The sequence below is a fragment of the Nicotiana tomentosiformis genome, chromosome 4 (genome assembly GCF_000390325.3).
Source record: "Nicotiana tomentosiformis chromosome 4, ASM39032v3, whole genome shotgun sequence".
NCBI lineage: Eukaryota > Viridiplantae > Streptophyta > Magnoliopsida > Solanales > Solanaceae > Nicotiana > Nicotiana tomentosiformis.
Window position 1 is genome coordinate 16005445 of NC_090815.1, and position 22934 is coordinate 16028378.

Consider the following 22934-nt stretch of genomic DNA (forward strand, 5'->3'; position numbering starts at 1 on the left):
TTTATGCACTGGGCGACAGTGTGCATTGCGTTCGCGAGGCCACTATCGCGTTCGCGAAGGGTACTAGCTGCCAAGCCTTCGCGTTCGCGAAGGGTACTGGCTGCCAAGCCTTGGCGTTTGCGAGACCCTGCTCGCGTTCACGATGGTTACTCCCCCCATGGCCTTCGCGTTCGCGAGACATTGCGCGCGTTCGCGATGAAGGAACGACCAACCCTCCCCAGGTTTGCCTAACACTATGCGTTTGCGAGGATCTGGTCGCGGTCGCGAAGGGTAACGTTATCATCGCTTCGTGTACGCGACTAAGCCTTCGTGTTCGCGAAGAAGAAAACTTCAGCTGCCCAGTTTACTCTTCGCGTTCGCGAGAGTACCTTCGCGAACGCGAAGAAGGACATGCCAGGACACCTGCTGCAGCAAAATACCAGATTTTCAAAATCCAAAACATCCTGTGGCCTACTTGAAACTCACCCGAGCCCTCGGGACTCCAAACCAAACATGCACACAAGTCTAAAAATACCATACGAACTTGCTCGCACGATCAAATAGCCAAAATAACACCTAGAACTACGAATTTAGCACGGAATCAAATTAAATTCTCAAGAACACTTTTAAAATTCCTATCTTCTCAACTGGACGTCCGAATCACGTCAAATCATCTTCGTTTCACACTAAATTTCACAGACAAGTCTTAAATATCATAATGAACCTGTACCGGGCTCCGGAATTAAAATACGGACCTGGTACTAACAATACCAAATATCAATCAATTCAAAAAAACATATAATTTTTAGACTTTCTTTTTTCATCAAAAATTCATAACTCAAGCTACGCTGGCAGTATACGTATTTAACATGAGCAGCTAAGTACATATACTATCTAGGGCATGGCAAAATTACTTTCAAGTATTGTATTTTAAAACTTAATCTATGCTTATATCTATCATACTGTTCTTTAAACTCATGTTCTTAAAATGCTTCTAAGTTATGTATGAGGTTAATATTTTCTCTATAAGTATGAGGTAACCGATTAATATCCGGTTCAGACGTTGGCTAGCCTTAAAATGATAGGTCGTTGTTGCCGAGGTAGGTGTTTAGACCTTGTTAGGTGATCCCGTCGCTAAGATAACTTTAGAGAAAACAGATATAAACCCAAGAAGACTCTACTAAGAAGCCATTAGATCTATGATGTTAAGGTACAGTATCTGTTAGCAATCTGCATATTTACAGTTTTACTATTACATATTGTAATGACCCGACTTATTATTTTGAACATTTACGCTCCTTCCAACTATTTGAAGTCTTGAATAGCTTCATATGATGTATTATGACGTGTATGAATCGTCGATTTTGATTTTCAAGTGTTTCGGGATTAGTTCGAAAGAATAAATTCCATGTAGAAAGCTTAAGTTGAAAAGAGTTGACCGGAGTTTGAATTTTGAGCAGAACGACTCCGTAATGGGATTTTTATTATGTCAATAGCTTCGTATGGAGATTTTAGACTTAGGCGTATGTCCAGATTTGGATTTGGAAGTCCGTAGGAGAATTCGACGCATTTTGGCGAAAGTTGGAAAATGGAAGATTTTAAGAAAAATGTCGACTGAGAGTTGACCTTGATGTATCGGGCTTGGACTTCAATTCCGGAAATTTGAATAGCTTCGTTATGTCATTTACGACTTGTGTGCAAAATTTGAGGTCATTCCGGATCGATTTATTATTTTTCGGCACAAGACCTAACTTAGAACGAGATTATCTACATATATATAAGGTTTTATGTGATGCACAACCTATCAAATAAAAGATCTTCGAGTCTAATTTCTAACGCTTCAAACCGTTCGTCATTTGGACATTTCTACAAGAAGTTATGACCAAATTACCAAAGGCTGGCAGAGGAGACTGCGGATGCGAAGCATCCAGAGCCGCATCCGAAAAAGGGGCTGGCAGTGAAGTGCTGCCATAGCATCCGGGGCAGCATCCGAAACCCAAAAAACTGGGCCTATAGATACAATTTCGGGGTTCATTTTTCCCACTTCATTTGGACGAATTTTGGAGCTCTTCTCCACTCTCTCAAGACCACCAACTCCTCTCTTCTTCAAGGTAAGCAATCCCCATTATCTTGATGTGAAATTCCATTATTTCTACACTAGTATTGATGAAATCTACACATAAAATACTTAGATCTTCAAGAAATTTCTTCAAGAACTCAAAGGAGGGTTTTGCAAGATTTCTTCCAAAAAGGTAATCCTACACCCTTAGACTTACATGTATGGATATATTATGGGAATATGAGTATCAATTAAGTATTAGAACTTATGGTATGGCGATTGGAAGCCATATGTTACCAATTTAAATACATAACCATTGTAGAGATTGAAAGGTGATTATTTGATGGAATTTTGTTGGTTGGGTGTGGATGGATGGTCATGTATGTGATGTTGGAAGTTATGAATTGTTTAAGAATGATGGTGGGATAAATTGTTGGTAAATGGTAGTAGTTGGATGAACTAATTCTATGGTTAAGATATGTAGAGATTCATGCCTATTAGGTGTTTGATAAAATGCCTAAATGACCAAAAATCTGGAAACTTGTTTACTAATATTGGTGCAATTGTTTTGCATTGTTGTAAATTGAAATTTGTTTAGTGTGGTGGACCATCGTAGTATTATTAAGGGGTGAATTTCAGATTTGAGCCGTCCGAAGGTGGCTTCACTCACGAAGATCATTTAAAACATTGGCTTAGTTTCGTCGAGGTAAGTGTCTTGCTTAACCTCGAGTGGGGGAATTACCCCTTAGGCATTGAGTATTATGTGCAATTTGTGTAATTGAAATCCATGTACGCGAGGTGACGAGTACGTACTTGGTTTATATGTGCAAATTTCATTGATTAAAATTATTATACGCCGTTATGTATCAAATTGGAAATTATTGGGAATTATTAAATCCTCTATTTGTCATGCCTAGATCCTTGTTTGTTGAAATTGTTTTTACATGATGATTTGGTATGATTGCCACCTTGATTTTTATGTGAAATATTATTTTGTCGAGTTGTTCGCTTCCGGATATTTTTTTTAAGATTTTGTGCACATTATGGTCGAGCCGTGGGCTCCTTATTGTAGAAAATAATATATTGTTGATTTCTGTGGCAAGTTGTAATATTTGGGCACTCTATGTGCAATTTGTGATATGTTGTAAGATTTGAGCACCTGATGTGCAATATGTGATATGTTGTAAGATTTGAGCACTCGATGTGCAATTTGTGATATGTTGTAAGATTTGAGCACCTGATGTGCAATTGTGATATGTTGTAAGATTTGAGCACCTGATGTGCAATCTGTGATATGTTGTAAGATTTGAACACTTGATGTGCAATTTGTGAAATGCTGTAATATTTGGGCACTTGAAGTGCAAGTTATATTATGCTGTGATATTTGGGCACTTGAGGTGCGATTTGTGAAATATTGTGATATTGATACGCATGCGGTGAGATAAGGGTGGCTTGAAACGCGTGACTAGTAGGGGAACTACTAGAAGTCATTGCGGTGATATAAGGTCAGGGTGATGAAACGCATGCGGTGAGATAAGGGTGGCTTGAAACGCGTGGCTAGTAGGGGAACTACTAGAAGTCATGCGGTAAGATAAGGGTGGCTTGAAACGCGTGGCTAGTAGGGGAACTACTAGAAGTCATGCGGTGTGATAAGGGTGGCTAAAACGCGGGATGCTATTTCGGGAAAATAATTTCTTTAAAAATTTAATATGAAGGCTCCCGCGGTGATATAAGTAAATGAGATATTGTGAATTTATTTATGATTTGGGACTACGATGCGGTACCTCGGGAGTGCCCTGTTGATATTTCTTTATTCATGTTCTTGCCTTGGGTGATTTGGTTTTATTTAATATGTAAATTCTTATCTTCTTCCGTGGTGTACTAGTTGACTTTATTATTATGTGTTTTGTGCTCCTAGTTGTATTGTGTAGACTTTGGCTTTTTAGCACGAGACTCTGAAGAAGTATATTTCTGGTTTTCTTACTGATTTTCGATGATTGGGTTGATTTAAATAAAAGGAATTATTATTATGTTTTTAAATTAAATAGTTTTACAACCAAATCAGTAGTTTATCTGATGCTTTGATATAAGTGCAAAGTTATTTTCTTCACCCAAATGATTTATAAAAATAAATTCAATTCTTTGTTGATTTCTTAATTGATTTAAAAACTTTTAAACTCACTTTAGTGGAAATAAATTGATCATGTGGATCTTATATACATTGAGAATATTGGCATGTGAATTGTGGTTGTGATATGAAATGTGGGCACGAGGTGTTGTGATTGAATGATAATGATATTTGGCACGTGAGTTGTCCGTGCAGGTGAGATATGAAATGAGGGCACGATGTGCCGGGGAAATATAATGATTTAATTATGGGCATGAAATGCCGTGGAGATATGAAAAATGGGCTGAGACCCGTATTTATGAAAAATATGAAAATGGGCTAAGACCCGTATTTTTTTATGATTATGAAATGAGGTGTCACATGGTGACTTTTTAAATTGAAGAATTATATTCAAAATATTTATTTGGAAGGATTTTTATTTAGAAAGTATTATATGAAAGCATTGTATTTGAAAGATAATTATTTGAGGAAAATTATATTTGAAAGAGAGTTAATTGGTAGAATTATATGTGAAGGATATTTAATTGAAGAACTTGATTTAACTGAGTGTAATTGTATTTAGTAATTATTGAGTGATATTAAATGGTGATCTTATTGTCTTACTGTGCATATCATTGGTTGTTTTATGTTACCTTGTTGTGATATCACTGGTTGAGTTGTTGTTATCATTGTTAGTTATTTTCCAGTACTATTGTATACTGCTATATTGCACAGGGTATTAAACTAGTGAGTGTCTTGACTGTACCTCGTCTCTACTCCATTGAGGTTAGTCTTGATACTTACTGGGCACCGCTGTGGTGTGCTCACTCTACACTTCTACACATTTTTGTGCAGAGCCAGGTATTGAAGATAACAGACTTGAGAAGAGTTAAAGCGGGGTCTTAAGGATTCAAGGTAGAGCCTCTTGGTCATCGCAGATCCTTGGAGTCCTTTCATTTCATTGTACTGTTAACTTGTAATCAAACAATATTGTATATTCGATTCTCGTGATCATTCTATGTATTCAGTTAGAGTTCGTGACTAAGTACTACCAGTCTTGGGAAGTTGTATATTGTAATTATTTTCGCTGTTAGTTTTGGTTACTTATTTAATTCCAAAAAAAAAATGGCTTCAAAAATGTAATGAAAATCGGCTTACCTAGTCTTAGAGACTAGGTGCCATCATGACGCCTGTGGTGGGATTTTGGGTCGTGACAAGTTGGTATCAGAGCTCTAGGTTCATAGGTTCTACGAGTCACGAACGAGTCTAGTAGAGTCTTGCGGATCGGTACGGAGACGTCTGTACTTATCTTCGAGAGGCTACAGAATTATTAGGAAATTTCCATTTCTTTCATTCCTATCGTGCGAAATTTGTTGAATTCGGAATTCGTGCCCTTGTATCTCTATTCTCTCATAGATGGTGAGGATACGTGCTATCGGGTTAGCTGAACAGGCATTTGTATATACTGCTAGGGCTGCAAGAGGCTGGGGCTGAGTTAGAGGCCGAGGTAGAGGTCGAGGAAGGGCACGTGCTGCTACTGGAGCACCTATCAGAGCAACAATTGAGGAGCCATTAGTAGCTCCAGTTGGGGGACAGGTACCAAAAGCACCTATTGTTACCCCCGGACTTCAGGAGACTTTAGCACAGTTCCTGAGTATGTTTGGTACATTAACTCGGGCGAGATTAATTTCTGTTGCACCGAATATTTCGTAGATTGGGGGAGTAGCTCAGACTCCTACCACAACTCCAGAGCAACAAGTTCACATTGGTCAGATTTCGGGTATAATACCGGTACAACCTGTTATTCCGGTTCGGCCTGAGGTCAGGCCCGAGGCATCAACTTAAAAGTTTTAAGAAATACAATCCACCAACCTTTAGTGGTACAGATACACAGGATGCCCAAGAATTTCTAGAAAATTGTCACCGTATTCTCCGCACCATGGGTATTCTGGAGGTGAGCGGAGTTGCCTTTACTACATTTCAACTGTTAGGCGCAGCGTATAGGTGGAGGCAAATCTACGAAGAAGGTAGACCAGCCGATGCCACACCACGAATTTGGGCTCAATTTTTGGAAATGTTCTTGAAAGAATTTGTTCTCCCGACTCTCCGAGATGTGTGGCACACAGAGTTTGAACGGTTATGTCAGGGCACTATGACAGTGTCAGAATATGCTATCAGGTTCAGTGAGTTAGCCCGTCATGCACCTATCTTAGTTCCTACAATCAGAGAGCGGGTCCGCAGATTCATTGAGGGGCTCAAATATGATATTAAAATATGCATGGCTCGAGAATTGCAAACTGATACTCCATTTCAACAAGTAGTGGAGATTGCGAGAAAGATTGAGAGTGTTTTAGGCGAGGAAAGGGAGTCTAAGGAGGCCAAAAGGTCTCGAAGATCTGGAGGATTCATTGGATTTTACTCTCCAGCTAGGACCCATTATAGCGGAGTCTCGAGCAGTCGGCCAGCTCAGTCCGCACATCATATTAATCGGAATAAGTCAGTAAGATCTTACGATGCACCACCGACACGAGATTTTTACAGTGGTTATTCTAGTTATCCGGCACAGACTCAGTATGAGCAGCCGCGACCTTAGAGGGGTTGTTATGAGTATGGTGATACTAGGCACATCATGAGAGATTATCCATACTTAGGAGGGGTGGATTTAATCAGAGCACTCAAGCTACGAGCTTTATTCCAGTTAATACTCCACGTGCACAGTCAGTTAGAGGTGGAGACAGGCGGGTAGTGGGCGCCTAAGAGGTGGAGGCCCTACTCGTTGATATAATCGACATGATTTGGCTGAGGTCGATACAACAGATGGTGTTGTTACAGTTATGATCCTGATTCAGTTAAAAAGGATATTTTCCTTTAATTTGATTCGGTTCTGAATATTGAGGTGAGACCTCCTATTATGCTCCGCTTATGGGTGAGCTTAGTAATTTTGTGACCCACTTCTATGTTTATCCCTGTTGGGAGATTTGAAGATGTGAGCCCGTGTCTGTCATTAATTTTGTACGCCATTGAGGGCTATAAGTCCAAAAGTAATTTTTATTATTCATTACAGTGGGTTTAATGTGTTTTGGAATAATTGATTCTAATTTTTATGAATTATACGCCCTACCGGTATGAGGGTTCATTATGTGTTATGAAAACTGTTTATGAAATATATTGAAAAGAAGAAAGAAAGGAAATTGAAATTTCAGTTGGCACAATGTGAAAAATACTTGTGATTCAGAGTTGAGGACGAGATCCTCGCATTTTATATATGATGTGAAATATTTAAATCGGGCTACAAGCCGTGGAGGAAGTTATATAAGGACGAGGTCCTTGTGGTGAAATATTTATGAGTTTAAAATTCTCCTTATGGGAAATTTAATTTGTACCATAATATTAATAGGGAGTCATGCCTGTTAGGCTTATCTGATAGTTCTTGTATATTTTTTGTACATATTCAGCCATTTTTGTGCTGTAAATATTGAGTTTTAACTTATGAGATCAGTGGCCAGGTGGCGTTAAATGTGACTCATTAATCCGAGTAAGTAATCATGAGGTCTTCATACCTCACATTATGTTGTCAGTGTTGTGAAAATTCGAAATGAGGTGATGGTTAATATGAGATTAATTGATGATGCTGGAATTAATTATGAACAGCTTTTAAGACCAGAGATGTGGTGATAAGCACACATATGATGTGTTTCATGTCCTGATATCATTATGATAATGTAGTGCTTATGATGCTGAGATTGGTGTTATTGATATATACCTTGTGGTATTTTGTTGGGTTGTGGATGTGTTGTTAGGAGTTGTTTTGGTGTTACTCTGGCAGGTGGATAGGCCCAATTACAGGGGAGACTCTGCCAAAATTTCTGAAAAATTTGGGAGTTGGTAAAATTTAGAGGATTAGGATTTGCAAAGGAAGAGGTAAGTTATGTTATGTGTTTGAGGGCGAATGATCCTAAGCGGGGAAGAATGTAACACCACCGAAAAAGTTTTGAAGTACTTCAACACTATCAAGAAAATTAAAGTGTGCGTAGGCACGAGTTGCTATAGCCAGTTGAGACTAATACCGTGCGTTGTTGTAAAAAAAAATTTTTTAGACCTTTTGTAATGTTGGAGTGTAAGAAATTGATCTTACAGTTTACAAATATGGATAAAAAGAATAATCTCAATTGAGATGGTGTTGTCGGGCTTATCTCGAATGCGGTAACGTGGGATCAACCGCGAATATATGTGTAAAAGTAAAATCATCAAATTGGTAACCTTCGAATAAGTCTTAGCACATTCGAGTACGAACGTTTGTTTAAGAGGTGGAGAATGTAATGACCCGACTTATTATTTTGAACATTTACGCTCCTTCCAACTATTTGATGTCTTGAATAGCTTCATATGATGTATTATGGCATGTGTGAATCGTCGGTTTTGATTTTCAAGTGTTTCGGGATTAGTTCGAAAGAATAAATTCCATGTAGAAGCCTTAAGTTGAAAAGAGTTGACCGGAGTTTGACTTTTGAGCAGAACGACTCTAGAATGGGATTTTTATAGTGTCAATAGCTTCGTATGGAGATTTCAGACTTAGGCGTATGTCCGGATTTGGATTTGGAAGTCCGTAGGAGAATTCGACGCATTTTGGCGAAAGTTGGAAAATGGAAGATTTTAAGAAAAATGTCGACTGAGAGTTGACCTTGATGTATCGGGCTTGGACTTCAATTCCGAAAATTTGAATAGCTTCGTTATGTCATTTACGACTTGTGTGCAAAATTTGAGGTCATTCCGGATCGATTTGTTATGTTTTGGCATAAGACCTAACTTCGAACGAGATTATCTACATATATATAAGGTGTTATGTGATGCACAACCTATCAAATAAACGATCTTCGAGTCTAGTTTCTAACGCTTCAAACCGTTCGTCATTTGGACATTTCTACAAGAAGTTATGACCAAATTACCAAAGGCTGGCAGAGGAGACTGCGGATGCGAAGCATCCGGAGCCGCATCCGAAAAAGGGGCTGGCAGTGAAGTGCTGCCATAGCATCCGGGGCAGCATCCGAAACCCAAAAATCTGGGCCTATAGATACAATTTCGAGGTTCATTTTTCCCACTTCATTTGGACGAATTTTGGAGCTCTTCTCCACTCTCTCAAGACCACCAACTCCTCTCTTCTTCAAGGTAAGCAATCCCCATTATCTTGATGTGAAATTCCATTATTTCTACATTAGTATTGATGAAATCTACACATAAAATACTTAGATCTTCAAGAAATTTTTTCAAGAACTCAAAGGAGGGTTTTGCAAGATTTCTTCCAAAAAGGTAATCCTACACCCTTAGACTTACATGTATGGATATATTATGGGAATATGAGTATCAATTAAGTATTAGAACTTATGGTATGGCGATAGGAAGCCGTATGTTACCAATTTAAATACATAACCATTGTAGAGATTGAAAGGTGATTATTTGATGGAATTTTGTTGGTTGGGTGTGGATGGATGGTCATGTATGTGATGTTGGAAGTTATGAATTATTTAAGAATGATGGGGGGATAAATTGTTGGTAAATGGTAGTAGTTGGATGAACTAATTCTATGGTTAAGATATGTAGAGATTCATGCCTATTAGGTGTTTGATAAAATGCCTAAATGACCAAAAATCTGGAAATCTGTTTACTAATATTGGTGCAATTGTTTTGCATTATTGTAGATTGAAATTTGTTTAGTGTGGTGGACCATCGTAGTATTATTAAGGGGTGAATTTCAGATTTAAGCCGTCCGAAGGTGGCTTCACTCACGAAGATCATTTAAAACATTGACTTAGTTTCGTCAAGGTAAGTGTCTTGCTTAACCTCGAATGGGGGAATTACCCCTCAGGCATTGAGTATTATGTGCAATTTGTGAAATTGAAATCCATGTACGCGAGGTGACGAGTACGTACTTGGTTTATATGTGCAAATTTCATTGATTAAAATTATTATACGCCCTTATGTATCAAATTGGAAATTATTGGCAATTATTAAATCCTCTATTTGTCATGCCTAGATCCTTGTTTGTTGAAATTGTTTTTACATGATGATTTGGTATGATTGCCACCTTGATTTTTATGTGAAATATTATTTTGTCGAGTTGTTCGCTTTCGGATATTTTTTTTAAGATTTTTGTGCACATTATGGTCGAGCCGTGGGCTCCTTATTGTAGAAAATAATGTATTGTTGATTTCTGTGGCAAGTTGTAATATTTGGGCACTCGATGTGCAATTTGTGATATGTTGTAAGATTTGAGCACCTGATGTGCAATCTGTGATATGTTGTAAGATTTGAGCACTCGATGTGCAATTTATGATATGTTGTAAGATTTGAGCACCTGATGTGCAATTGTGATATGTCGTAAGATTTGAGCACCTGATGTGCAATCTGTGATATGTTGTAAGATTTGAGCACTTGATGTGCAATTTGTGAAATGCTGTAATATTTGGGTCCTTGAGGTGCAAGTTATATTATGCTGTGATATTTGGGCACTTGAGGTGCGATTTGTAAAATATTGTGATATTGATACGCATGCGGTGAGATAAGGGTGGCTTGAAACGCGTGGCTAGTAGGGGAACTACTAGAAGTCATTGCGGTGATATAAGGTCAGGGTGATGAAACGCATGCGGTGAGATAAGGGTGGCTTGAAATGCGTGGCTAGTAGGGGAACTACTAGAAGTCATACAGTGAGATAAGGGTGGCTTGAAACGCGTGGCTAGTAGGGGAACTACTAGAAGTCATGCGGTGTGATAAGAGTGGCTAAAACGCGGGATGCTATTTCGGAAAAATAATTTCTTTAAAAATTTAATGTGAAGGCTCCCGCGGTGATATAAGTAAATGAGATATTGTGAATTTATTTATGATTTGGGACTACGAGACGGCACCTCGGGAGTGCCCTGTTGATATTTCTTTATTCATGTTCTTGCCTTGGGTGATTTGGTTTTATTTAATATGTAAATTCTTGTCTTCTTCCGTGGTGTACTAGTTGACTTTATTATTATGTGTTTTGTGCTCCTAGTTGTATTGTGTAGACTTTGGCTTTTTAGCACGAGACTCTGAAGAAGTATATTTCTGGTTTTCTTACTGATTTTCGATGATTGAGTTGATTTAAATAAAAGGAATTATTATTATGTTTTTAAATTAAATAGTTTTACAACCAAATCAATAGTTTATCTGATGCTTTGATATAAGTGCAAAGTTATTTTCTTCACCCAAATGATTTATAAAAATAAATTCAATTCTTTGTTGATTTCTTAATTGATTTAAAAACTTTTAAACTCACTTTAGTGGAAATAAATTGATCATGTGGATCTTATATACATTGAGAATATTGGCATGTGAATTGTGGTTGTGATATGAAATGTGGGTACGAGGTGCTGTGATTAAATGATAATGATATTTGGCACGTGAGTTGTCCGTGCAGGTGAGATATGAAATGAGGGCACGATGTGCCGGGAAAATATAATGATTTAATTATGGGCATTATTTTCCGTGGAGATATGAAAAATGGGCTGAGACCCGTATTTATGAAAAATATGAAAATGGGCTAAGACCCGTATTTTTTTATAATTATGAAATGAGGTATCACATGGTGACTTTTTGAATTGAAGAATTATATTCAAAATATTTATTTGGAAGGATTTTTATTTAGAAAGTATTATATGAAAGAATTGTATTTGAAAGATAATTATTTGAGAAAAATTATATTTGAAAGAGAGTTAATTGGTAGAATTATATGTGAAGGATATTTAATTGAAGAACTTGATTTAACTGAGTGTAATTGTATTTATTAATTATTGAGTGATATTAAATGGTGATCTTATTGTCTTACTGTGCATATCATTGGTTGTTTTATGTTGCCTTGTTGTGATATCACTGGTTGAGTTGTTGTTATCATTGTTAGTTATTTTCCAGTACTATTGTATACTGCTATATTGCACAGGGTATTAGACTAATGAGTGTCTTGACTGTACCTCGTCTCTACTCTATTGAGGTTAGTCTTGATACTTACTGGGCACCGCTGTGGTGTGCTCACTCTATACTTCTACACATTTTTGTGCAGAGCCAGGTATTGAAGATAACAGACTTGAGAAGAGTTAAAGCGGGGTCTTAAGGATTCAAGGCAGAGCCTCTTGGTCATCGCAGATCCTTGGAGCCCTTTCATTTCATTGTACTGTTAACTTGTAATCAAACAATATTGTATATTCGGTTCTCGTGATCATTCTATGTATTCAGTTAGAGTTCGTGACTAAGTACTACCAGTCTTGGGAAGTTGTATATTGTAATTATTTCCGCTGTTAGTTTTGGTTACTTATTTAATTCCAAAAAAAAATGGCTTCAAAAATTTAATGGAAATCGGCTTACCTAGTCTTAGAGACTAGGTGCCATCATGACGCCTGTGGTGGGATTTTGGGTCGTGACACATATATTGAATAGTTATTTTAGCCAAATAAACCCCTAGACTGTATTTTCTCAAATATGAATTCAAACCAGCATGTTTTGAATAATGTTAATTTATGTTCTCAAGCAACTAAGATTGCTAAACTTGAAACTGATTTACAAAATTGGAAATTTTCCAATGAGCCTTTTAAAAAGATTTATGAATTAGGAAGTTTCAGCTTCATTAAGAAACATAACATTAAGACCTGTGAGTCCACTATTGCTATTAATAATTTGTTAGAAATTATTAAATTACTTTCTGAACAAGACTTGAATAGATATAAGCATCAATTCAATTACTTGCATATAGGTCTTGTTCAAATTACTGTCAGACCTCTTTTTAGAAAAGATTTAGACGTACTCATCTGCGTCCTTCTAAGAGACGCTCGTCTTTTGAATTTCGACGACTCTCTCTTAGGAGTCCTTCAAAGTAACCTCGCTAATGGCCCGGTATACTTTAATTGCTATCCCAATTTCTCGGTAGATATCAACGACCCTAACGTCATGGATACTTTGACTTTAAATGTCAAAACCAAGAACATGAATAGCAAAGCTAACACTCGAGAGATAGTCATCATTCATCGAGTCTACTACAGACTTATGGACACCACTCTTGCACCTAAAGCTCGAGTTGAAAGTGTCAAAGGAGTCACCATGCTTATGGAATCAAATACTGAGCATAGTATAGTATTTGTACCTAGACTTCTTAATTAGAATGATATACTCTCAAGTGATGAATGGCACTTTGAAGCCATAACTCAACCTTCCACTTCAAATCTTGAAAGATCCCAGATTGAACAAGTTATTCAATTTCCTGATGAATCTATAGATCTCAAGTTCTTAGGTTCAGGTTCCAATCTATCAAGCAGAACTAGTTCCTTTAGAAGAAGGTCTACAATTCCTTCCGCACCTTCTTCTCCAAAACCCCCAGAGGAAAGCGCAACTGAAAATGCAACTTCAACTTCAGTTGCAAGTAATGACAAAAGGAAAGTTACAGGAGTAGATTTCTCCTATGCAATCCCGAAAGTCTATTACCAAAATCATCCCGCTAGTCCAACTCCTAGTGATATGAACCCTCCTCAGGAAGTACCTGAATTCCTTAAGATGATTAAGTCAGATAACTCTTTTATCCTAGATCCGGAGATCCTCAATAGTCTCTGGACTCATCCTGACAATCAAACAAAAAAAAAAATGGTATGTGGACACTTATTCTCTTAAACAAAGACAAACATTCAGAGATTGTTGGATGTCAGACATGGAAAGAATTAGATGTGAAATCGACTTCTTTAGATGGTTTGAAATATCTGGAAAAATCGAACACCAAAAGGATTCTTTGCAAGTCCTTATCAACAAGTGGTATACAGCTAACAACAAAGTTGTTGAATCTGTCACTCCTCCATTAGAAGGGATAAAAATCCCAGTATCCAATACAGTTATCTCTGTCTCTCCTTTCAAAACCAAAAGTGAGAAGCATAATAGAATGGTTGTCTGTTCAGATGTTGATCGTATTATTGAACAAAATAACTATACCAATCAACTTCTTCATGTTGTCTCTGGGCAGATAGAAGATTCCAAAGAAAAATCTTTATTTAGTGAAAATCCAACTCTTTCACAACCTAGCACTAGTCAGAATATTGAACCCAACCCTGGCTTCAAAATTACTAAGTTTTCTAGAAAAAACTACCCTAAACTCAAAGATACCTTTGAAATATCTGGTAACATCCTTGATAAAATCAATGAACAACTAGCCAATTTCAATATCTCCGATAATAATAAAATATCCACTATCCAAGAAAAGGGAACCCTTCTTCACAAACTTTCCAATGACCGCTATTATAATCACAAGAATTATCATAAGCATCCTTCATTTCCTAATATTCAGTATGAGGAAAACCATTTCCTTGCCTCTACTTCTGATGAAGGAAGAAGCATTATAGAATGGAATATAGATGCTCTTGCAGAACATCAAATATTTCATAAATTCCACGAAATGGGTATTTGCATCACTGCTTACAAGATAAGAGGCTCCTCTGATAAGGAAGCCACCTCTATGATTGTACCTAGATTTACTGGCATGTTAAAACATTGGTGGGATAATTATTTCACTGAAGATGTTAGACTAGCCATATACTCCTCTACATTCATTGAAACAGTGGTAAAAACTGAAGGTACGGCCATGGAAACTACCTCTCAAATAACTAGAGAAGACGATTGTGCTACACTTCTCTACCATATAGCAAAACACTTCATTGGAGAACCCAAGCTCTTCCAAGATAGAATCCTACAAATCTTGAACAACTTATCTTTTCCAACCCTAGATGACTTTATCTGGTATAAAAACCAATTCATCAGTAAGGTCATGATTAGACCTGACTGTCATCTAGACTTCTGGAAAGAACGTTTTATCAGCAGACTTCCCCCTTATTCGCAAGCTAGGTTAGGTCAAAAGTCCAAGATCGTTGTGAGGTTAAAATTCCTTATCATCAAATGACCTATGGAGACCTTGTTAGCATCATCAATATTGTGGGTCTTGAACTCTGCACTGATATCAAACTCAAAAATCAGCTTAAAAAAGAGCAACACTCTTCTAGAAGAGAACTAGGAAGTTTCTGTCAAGATTTCGGTTATACAAACATTGTTGCCTCCTCTAAACACTCTTCAAAAGGAGGCAAAAACCCTAAATCTTCTAGAAAGATTCACCGTAGAAAATCTCGCAGAATTTTCAAAAATTCACCGAGAAAGAAATCCAAATACCGTAGACCTTCCAAATCTTCAGTCACACCCAAAGATGTTTGTTGGAACTGTGGAAAAACCGGACACAGGGCCAATGAATGCAAGTCAGACAAGAAAAAGAAGAAGATCAATCTTCTAGAAATTGGCGATGATACTAAAAAAGAACTCTTCCCCATCCTAGAAAAAGCTAATTCAGATTCCTCTCCCAATTACTCATCAAATGAATATAGCGATGAAGAAGACATAAACATCGCCTATAATTCTGATTCAAGTCAATCTGGCAGTGAATGCCACTGCTCTAAAGCATACTGTACGCGTGGAAACACACCTGCCTCAATTAAGGTCCTATCATACAGCTCCAAAGAAGCGCTTTATGATGTGATCCAACACATCAATGACGAAGATTCTAGAAAGCGCTATCTGATAGAACTCAAAAATCTCATCCTTAATCATCAAGATGATAGACCTAAGTCTAGGTCAGTCATTGAATCATTCAGCATGAAGCAAATCATGTCTCGTTTTGATAAACCTTCTGAGCCATCGATCTCTGATCTAAGACAAGAAGTCTCAGAACTCAAAGGAGAAATCAGAGACATAAAATCTAGACTTGGAAAAGTCGAAATTGATGTTCTTACAGAACAAATCCTTAAACAAGCCAATGTCTACGAACACAAGTCCGAGCAAGAGCAGGAAGAACCTCCAAAACTTCCTGAAAAGGATTATCACTCAGAAAACAATAATTCTGCCAACTTCTATCTTACTCAAGATAAGAATTCATCATCCAACGCTCCCGTTATTACTGTTATAACTAGTATTAAACCTCAGAGCTACCATATCCATATCAAAATTGTTATTAGCAAAAAATTAGTTATTAACAAAATTGCTTTACTTGACAGTGGTACAAATCGTAATTGTATCATAAAAAGTATTATTCCTACTCAGTATTTAGAAAAAAGTACTTCCAAATTATACTCCGCTACAGGAGAATAACTTTGTATTAATTACAAGCTTTCTAAAGCTCATATATGTAATAATGGTATTTGTTTAACAAATGATTTTATTATTACTGAAGATATAAATGAAGATATCATTTTAGGAATCCCTTTTATTACTCAAATAAAACCTTTCATTACTGGTTTAGACGGTATTTCCACTCACATTTTAGGTAAATATTTACACTTTCCTTTCGTAAAAACCCTTTCACTAGATGTAAGTAATTACATAAGAAAAAACATAATTTTTCGAATTAATAAACTTTCTCAACATATCAACTTTTTAAAGGATGAAATAAAAGTTAGGAAAATCGAGCAGATTTTAAAACCTCGGAGATGGTTACTAGAATAACTAATCTTCAAAACCCTTTTAAAAAAGAAATATACTCAGATTTTCCTAACGCCTTTTGGGAAAGAAAAAATCATTTGATTGAACTTCTATACATTGAAGTATTCAATGAACATGTCATCTCAATCAAAGCAAGACCTATTCAAATGAATCAAGAAATGATGGAAACCTGTAAAACTGAGATTTCAAATCTCCTTAAGAATAACATCATTCACCCCTATAAATCCCCTTGGAGTTGTTCTGCCTTTTATGTTAATAATAGTGCAGAGAAGGAAAGAGGATCACCTCAGTTAGTTATAAACTATAAACCTTTAAATGATGTCCTTAAATGGATTAGATATCCCATTCCTAACAAAAGAGATCTATTAAAAAGGACTTACAAAGCTAATGTTTATAGCAAGTTCGATATGAAATCTGGTTTCTAGGAAATTCAAGTAGCCGAGAAAGACAGATACAAAACTGCTTTTAATGTTCCCTTCGGTCAGTATGAATGGAACGTTATGCCATTTGGGCTCAAGAATGCCCTCTCTAAATTTCAGAATATCATGTATTCTATTTTTAATGATTATAGTTACATGTCTATTATTTATATAGATGATGTCCTTATCTTCTCTGAGAATATAGATTCTTATTTCAAACATCTCAACACGTTCTTTAAAGTCGTTAAGAGAAATGGTCTAGCAGTCAGTGCTAAGAAGATCAAACTCTTTCAGACTGCCATTAGATTCTTAGGTCATGACCTATACCAAGGATCTTACAAATCAATTTGTAGAGCCATAGAGTTCTCTTCTAAATTTCCAAATGAGATCACTGATAAAACACAACTTCAGAGATTCTTAGGAAGCCTCAACTATGTTGCAGATTTTATTCCAAACATCAGACAGGTCTGTGAACCTCTTTATAAAAGACTTAGGAAGAATCCTGTTTCATGGAGCACTGAACAAGCACAAGCAGTCATCCAAAAAAGGTTTAGTGAGAAACCTCCCATGCTTAGGAATCCCTAACCCAGAAGCTTTTATAATTGTTGAAACAGATGCTTCAGACATAGGTTACGGAGAAATTCTTAAGCAAAGAATAACCATAGAATCTCTTGAACAACTTGTTCGTTTTACTTCAGGAATTTGGAATTCCGCCCAGAAAAACTATTCTACTGTCAAGAAAGAAGTCTTGTCTATAGTACTATGTATTACTAAGTTTCAAGACGATTTTATTAACAAAGAATTTTTAGTAAGAGTAGATTGCAAATCTGCCAAATAGATTCTTCAAAAAGATGTCAAAAACCTTATTTCAAAACAAATATTTCCTAGATGGCAAGCTCTACTATCTAGCTTTGATTTTAAAATAGATTTTATTAAAGGAGAAAATAACTCTTTACCTGATTTTCTAACAAAAGAATTTTTACAGGGAAAAAAATGAGGCCCTTCAAGCCTAATACTCCTACCAAAGAAAAGGAGACACAAAAACCACAGATGGCCAGACCATTTGTTCTCCCTCCCTTTACTCCTACTAAACCAACAGCCCCTCAAATGCCCCTACTTCCTTTCCTGAATAGGTATACAACGCTAGCTTACTACCCCTCATTACCAGCACCAGTACCAACCCCGTCAGCAAGACTACCTAATCTCCAATCAGCAAAACCGTTTGAAAGAGGAACCTCGTCAAGTTCTTCAATACAAACAAAAGAAAGTTACGCCATGAAAGTCCCAGAGACTTTTGCCGAAGTAGTTAATCTCGCAACCAAGAAGTCACATGATGACATACCAAAAGAAGAAAAATCTGAATTTGTTACCTTTCAGGTACTACCCCTATTAGCACTGGATAAAGAATATGAAGGTCTCAGGATAAAAGACTTTATTAAACCATGTTTTACTGATTTTACTTATGTGGATACTGAAAATCCTTACAAAACAAGAAGGTTCTATGAAGCCATTCTAATAGATACTGATTCTATAGAAGTGGAACACACTTTTTACGAGAAAAATCCAAAGTATATCAACTACTCTAGAGTTACTATAAAAAAGAATCTATCACCGTTTGAATTGTCTACAGATCATTTACATACTCCCATAGCGTTATCAATGGCGCACAGACCCCAAACTTACAACTGGCATGATTATAAAGCTGCCTGGTTCAACTTTATATATCTCAGGCCGGGACACACCTGGTTCGTTAAATATTGTCTAGAAGTCACTAAGGCAATAATACCAAGGTGGTTCTATGAATGGTGGAACATTTTTGGAGGTAACAAAGAAATATTACCTCACAAATTCCTTAGCAGGTTTGATGAATTTCAGACCAAAGAAGCGATATCATCTCTTCAGAGCACATTAAAATGTGCAAATACTTTATTCAGAAAAGAATATCATTTATCATTACCTAGAATTTTTCTAATGCAGAATTTGAACAAATCAAATATTTGTCTAACGAGATCAAGATCAAAGACTAGACACCCAAACAACAAAATCCTAAGATAGCAAAAATTAATCAACGGAGCTTTACCAAAGCTTCATCTTCCAAAGTAGAGCTCAAATAAAAACTCAAGCAAACACTACAAAACATAGACAATTATGATGATCATCAGATTATGCAATTAATCGAAGATGCTGCTTCATCCGGAGAAAGCAGCAATGGAGATATGTGTAATCCAAAAGGATTAGCTCTGGCCTACATGGACACTAATTGTGAATAAAGGAGTCATCAGGTCAAAATCATAAAGGAATCTTATCCTTTACTTTTACTTTACTTTTTCAAAAGTAACCACCCCACTTTAGCTTATCGACCACTTAACTTTATCGGACAAAGCTAAATGATACACTTGTACGCCTAAGATTAAAGGCATATTTTTCTTAGTCTATTTAAGACCCCCCCTTCCCATTGTAAGAGGCATCATATATTTTTCCCAAATATCAAAGTCCTCTCTCCCTAGTATTCTCTAAATTTTCCGCTCCTATGTTTTTAATGTTCATTCAATAAAAATCTTGTAAGTTTTTAAGGGCTTTTCTTATACTATCTTTTATTATTTTCATACTGCACTTCGTTTCGTCTTTACTGGTATCAGAGCCATGTTGGCAGTATACATATTTAGCATGAGCAGCTAAGTACATATACTGTCTAGGGCATGGCAAAATTACTTTCAAGTATTGTATTTTAAAACTTTATCTATGCTTATATCTATCATACTGTTCTTTAAACTCATGTTCTTAAAATGCTTCTAAGTTATGTATGAGGTTAATATTTTCTCTATAAGTATGAGGTAACCGATTAATATCCGATTCAGACGTTGGCTAGCCTTAAAATGATAGGTCGTTGTTGCCGAGGTAGGTGTTTAGACCTTGTTAGGTGATCCCATCGCTAAGATGACTTTAGAGAAAACAGATGTAAACCCAAGAAGACTCTACTAAGAAGCCATTAAATCTATGATGTTAAGGTACATTATCCGTTAGCTATCTGCATATTTACAGTTTTACTATTACATATATTGAATAGTTATTTTAGCCAAATAAGCCCCTAGACTGTATTTACTCAAATATGAATTCAAACCAGCATGTTTTGAATAATGTTAATTTATCTTCTCAAGCAACTAAGATTGCTAAACTTGAAACTGATTTACAAAATTAGAATTTTCCCAATGAGCCTTTTAAAAAGATTTATGAATTAGGAAGTTTCAGCTTCATTAAGAAACATAACATTAAGACCTGTGAGTCCACTATTGCTATTAATAATTTGTTAGAAATTATTAAATTACTTTCTGAACAAGACTTGAATAGATATAAGCATCAATTCAATTACTTGCATATAGGTCTTGTTCAAATTACTGTCAGACCTCTTTTTAGAAAAGGTTTAGACGTACTCATCTGCGTCCTTCTAAGAGACGCTCGTCTTTTGAATTTCGATGACTCTCTCTTAGGAGTCCTTCAAAGTAACCTCGCTAATGGCCCGGTATACTTTAATTGCTATCCCAATTTCTCGGTAGATATCAACGACCCTAACGTCATGGATACTTTGACTTTAAATGTCAAAACCAAGAACATGAATAGCAAAGCTAACACTCAAGAGATAGTCATCATTCATCGAGTCTACTACAGACTTATGGACACCACTCTTGCACCTAAAGCTCGAGTTGAAAGTGTCAAAGGAGTCACCATGCTTATGGAATCAAATACTGAGCATAGTATAGTATTTGTACCTAGACTTCTTAATTAGAATGATACTCTCAAGTGATGAATGGCACTTTGATGCCATAACTCAACCTTCCACTTCAAATCTTGAAAGATCCCAGATTGAACAAGTTATTCAATTTCCTGATGAATCTATAGATCTTAAGTTCTTAGGTTCAGGTTCCAATCTATCAAGCAGAACCAGTTCCTTTAGAAGAAGGTCTACAATTCCTTCCGCACCTTCTTCTCCAAAACCCCCAGAGGAAAGCGCAACTGAAAATGCAACTTCAACTTCAGTTGCAAGTAATGACAAAAGGAAAGTTACAGGAGTAGATTTCTCCTATGCAATCCCGAAAGTCTATTACCAAAATAATCCCGCTAGTCCAACTCCTAGTGATATGAACCCTCCTCAGGAAGTACCTGAATTCCTTAAGATGATTAAGTCAGGTAACTCTTTTATCCCAGATCCGGAGATCCTCAATAGTCTCTGGACTCATCCTGATAATCAAACAAAAAAAATGGTATGTGGACACTTATTCTCTTAAACAAAGAGAAACATTCAGAGATTGTTGGATGTCAGACATGGAAAGAATTAGATGTGAAATCGACTTCTTTAGATGGTTTGAAATATCTGGAAAAATCGAACACCAAAAGGATTCTTTGCAAGTCCTTATCAACAAGTGGTATACAGCTAACAACAAAGTTGTTGAATCTGTCACTCCTCCATTAGAAGGGATAAAAATCCCAGTATCCAATACAGTTATCTCTGTCTCTCCTTTCAAAACCAAAAGTGAGAAGCATAATAGCGTGGTTGTCTGTTCAGATGTTGATCGTATTATTGAACAAAATAACTATACCAATCAACTTCTTCATGTTGTCTCTAGGCAGATAGAAGATTCCAAAGAAAAATCTTTATTTAGTGAAAATCCAACTCTTTCATAACCTAGCCCTAGTCAGAATATTGAACCCAACCCCGGCTTCAAAATTACTGAGTTTTCTAGAAAAAACTACCCTAAACTCAAAGATACCTTTGAAATATCTGGTAACATCCTTGATAAAATTAATGAACAACTAGCCAATTTCAATATCTCCGATAATAAGAAAATATCCACTATCCAAGAAAAGGGAACCCTTCTTCACAAACTTTCCAATGACCGCTATCATAATCACAAGAATTATCATAAGTGTCCTTTATTTCGTGATATTCAGTATGAGGAAAACCATTACCTTGCCTCTACGTCTCATGAAGGAAGAAGCATTATTGAATGGAATATAGATGCTCTTGCAGAACATCAAATATTTCATAAACTCCACGAAATGGGTGTTTGCATCACTGCTTACAAGATAAGAGGCTCCTCTGATAAGGAAGCCGCCTCTATGATTTTAGCTGGATTTACTGGCATGTTAAAACATTGGTGGGATAATTATTTCACTGAAGATGTTAGACAAGCCATATACTCCTCTAAAGCCATTGAAACAATGGTAAAAACTGAAGGTACGGCCATGGAAACTACCTCTCAGATAACTAGAGAAGACGCTTGTGCTACACTTCTCTACCATATAGCAAAACACTTCATTGGAGAACCCAAGCTCTTCCAAGATAGAAGCCTACAAATCTTGAACAACTTATCTTGTCCAACCCTAGATGACTTTATCTGGTATAAAAACCAATTCATCAGTAAGGTCATGATTAGACCTGACTGTCATCTAGACTTCTGGAAAGAACGTTTTATCAGCGGACTTCCCCCTTATTTGCAAGCAAGGTTAGGTCAAAAATCCAAGATAGTTGTGAGGGTAAAATTCCTTATCATCAAATGACCTATGGAGACCTTGTTAGCATCATCAATGTTGTGGGTCTTGAACTCTGCACTGATATCAAACTCAAAAATTAGCTCAAAAAAGAGCAACACTCTTCTAGAAGAGAACTAGGAAGTTTCTGTCAAGACTTCGGTTACACAAACATTGTTGCCCCCTCTAAACACTCTTCAAAAGGAGGCAAAAACCCTAAATCTTCTAGAAAGATTCACCGTAGCAAATCTCGCAGAATTTTCAAAAATTCACCGAGAAAGAAATCCAAATACCGTAGACCTTCCAAATCTTCAGT